This window comes from Rhipicephalus sanguineus, chromosome 1 (assembly GCF_013339695.2).
Source record: "Rhipicephalus sanguineus isolate Rsan-2018 chromosome 1, BIME_Rsan_1.4, whole genome shotgun sequence".
NCBI classification, from domain to species: Eukaryota; Metazoa; Arthropoda; class Arachnida; order Ixodida; family Ixodidae; genus Rhipicephalus; species Rhipicephalus sanguineus.
The window spans coordinates 181,544,827-181,548,397 of record NC_051176.1 but is presented as its reverse complement, the minus strand read 5'-3'; positions in this window follow the sequence as shown (position 1 = coordinate 181,548,397).

Here is a 3,571-nt window from a genome sequence, read left to right as displayed (position 1 = left end):
GAAAATGAAGTTCAAAGTTTTGTTTTTAAATTTCGCGCCAAAAGCTCCCTGCGTGACGTCACAGATTTCAAAGTGTATTTATCGTATTTTGGCGCCATTGGCTCAACAAAATTACCCCAAACTTGGTATGTTAAGTCTATGGCGCCGTCAGAGGACAATGTACTTCATTTTTACCGATTAGGAATTACGTAGTCCCTAGTAGGCGCCGTCAAAACATGTGACGTCACGGTGAATGGTGCGGGAACTTGAAGGTGTCATCGCCACCCACATTTTGTTTTTGCGCGTTTTCTCGCTTACTAAGCGTCTTCTCGCAACTAGCGTGGTGTTTATGGTATCGTGAAAGAGTACTTTAGTAAAATGAGAAAAATCGTTTTGCTCTTTAGTGTCCCTTTAACGGCCAATATGATCCTGTTCCGTTCTTTATCGAAGGATATTCACACCAGCCGGTATGGCCGATATAAACTTTGCCTCACGCACCGGTTTAACCGTGCACTCTGTCATTCTGGGTTTCCACTGCACCAGCCTGATGGGCCTTTTGGCAGCCTATTGCTAAGCAAGTGTCCAGTGGCACGCACGATGCGAAGTAGTGATCAGCTGTATCGGAAATACCTACGTGAGGTCAGCGCGACAGACATTGCGACGATAAGCTCCGGTAGTGGTGGTGCTTGCAACCTTCTACACAACGAGCTTCCTGGTCGTAGGACCCTCATGATAGACTTGCAAGTTGTTAGTGCAGCTGGCATGTTGATACAAACGGCCCTCCAGAAGGTTATAAATGCCTTAGCAGACGTAGCTGTGTTCCGTGCCAATTCAAAGCCGAGAATCATCAATCGAAAGGAGTCGGCTTTTATCAGTGTCAGCTACCATGTAAAATATCTTAGCAGGACTCGTTGCTGGGCTAGTTGGTACATAAATTCGAGAAAAACCAGGACGCCTAAGCAACCACACTCTTTTCCTGTGCTTCTCTCTCCTGGTGGTTGTGCTTAGGCGACTAGGTGTTTCTCGAAGCTAGTAAAGTATGCTTGCGTCTATTACTACAAGCTTTAAGGTTGTAATACGCACAAACATAGTTGCTTTCTATTCAAATATTTGTGCTTGTGTGTGTATGTGTTTGTGCGTTTAAACCTTACATAAAAGTGAAATTCGCTTCGTCTGTTCTGATCTTTTCGTGTTCAGATAGCTTTCATTTGGAGTAGTGAGAATAATGCAAAAGCAGACTCCGCATTTTGGAGGATTAGGGACTTAGGAGAAATAAACTCCGATAAACGCCGAACGTCCTCCAAAAAAAAAAGCTCCGAAAAACACTCGCCGAATTTTAAGAAAAATAAACTTCGAAAACACTGAGCCCTACCTATAGTATAGCTAGGGGGTGGGAGAGAAAAGTGACAATAATAATAATTGTTGGGGTTTAGCGTCCCAAAACCACGATATGATTATGAGGAACGCCGTAGTGGAGGGCTACGGAGATTTCGACCACCTGGTGTTCTTTAACGTGCACCTAAATATAAGTGCGCGGGCCTCAGGCATTTTCGCCTCTATCGGAAATGCAGCCGCCGCGACCGGGATTCGAGCCCGCGACCTTAGAGTCAGCAGACGAGCACTAGACTACCGTGGCGGAGGCAGGATAGTGAGGGTGAGGATGAGAGAAAGGAGGAGGGAGTGAGAAAAAAAATAGCATAGAAAGAAACAGAGAGAATCAAAGAAAGAGAGAGAAAAAAGAGGAAGTGAGAAATAGTGAGAGAGAAAGGGGAGAAAGAGAAAGAAAGATAGAAATATCAAGAAAAAGAAAGAAATGGATAGAGAGAGAGAAAGAAAGAAATAGAAGTAAACAGAGACAAGAAAGCCTGAAGAAAAACAGAGACAAGACAGAAAAAGCTCGCCACTTCCTTCAGGCTTGGCACCACTAGTGCGAGGCTGCCTGAATTTTTTTCTTGTGTCTCGTGGTCGCTCAACTTTTGACGCTGACCCATTTGACGATGGCCCATTTGAAATGCAACAACGCCGAGCTTTGATAACGATTTCTTTCGGCGTTTCAATATGAACGTGTACCATAAAGTTTAAAACTCAAAAGATATATGTAATTAGTTGTAAACTATTTTTAATTGCGAAAGTTTACCTATCAAAAATAAAGGAAATTAGAAGAAACATAATTTCTTTTATTCAATTAAGCAAAGTAATTTTCCATATCTTTCACTGGTTTTTATTGCATCTTTGCTTCATAAGATTATGACTAACCGAAATTATGCCCTTCAGTCTTGTCCATTCGACATAGTGAAGGTTTCAACTCCGGCATTTCTCATTTCTTCAGGTAGCGTACGAGTATTTATTCGACAATCACCTTTATTCTGAAGATCTATAGCGTACCATGCTGGCACCGGCAGTCGACCGGACGATTCATACCTACTGACATTGCTGTGAGTGGTGGTGCCATTGCTGCAACCGTGCCACACTGGTTAAAAAGGTTGCTGCAAGATATGGTGTACGCGTTCTGTTTTCTGCAAAAAACAGAATTGGTAGGGTTTGTGCAGCCATTGACAGAAAATTAACCCCTCAAATGGAGCAAAAAAAAATGAATGTGGCGTGAAACATCGGAAGAAGTTCGTTGACTGTAAGTCGGGGGTGGCGTACCATGCGCCATTCTCGTGTGGTGCTTCATATATTGGGCAAACTGGGCGCTGCCTGAATTTTGGTCTAAGGGAACATCACAGCTCTTTAAAAAGCACGCCTTACACGCACTTGACTATGCACTGTAAAGACTGCAACGGTTGTTCGCCGCTTTTTGAAGCAACGAACATTTTGTTCGCGCACAAGCACCAAGTGGCTAGGGAACGGGTAGAAGCTGTCATGATTAAAAAGGAGACTGGCACGTGTGTTAGCCATCCCTCGCTACATCTGTCGGAAGCTGAGTACGCATACCTTCAGCCAAAAACTGTAAGATAATTCTCGGCATGCAGTATCGGTGATGTTATTAGCTTTGGCGATGACAACTTTCGATGTATGTTTTCACGCAAGTTAAAATTGTTTGTTTGATTTTGTTTCGTTCATGGATGTACGCGTGATGGCATATCTTAGCTGAATTTTTGTGACGTTATTGCCAACTATAAGAAGCGGGTTTCCTTTTCAATAAACTTGAGTTTTCAGTCAGCGCCTGCCGTGTGTCTTCTTCTTTGTGTCCTGTTTTCCACGCGCAAAGTCTCACCATGAATCCATAGCAGCTCGCCCAGTACGCCACTTTACTTCAGTACATTTATACCTAACCATACGAACCGATCTATCTATTTCTTTCTTCTTCAGAATTTAGTTGAATTTTGTGAAAAAAATGATCACGTAAAACTCTGTACCTTCCCAAATACCTGCTATACTCTCCACTGGGAGTAGAAGTGGTAGAAAAAAATGAAAGCCAGTTCCACGCCTGTGCAATCAGAGTAAACAGCGGAGCTGGCAAGCAAGCACCAAAACTTGTCGAACACAGATTGAGTTCTTTCATCCTTCTTGATCTTCTTCTTTCTTCTATCTGTCGTGGTTCTTTCTTTCTTCATCTTTTCGACATCTTTCTTTCCTTATCTCTTTC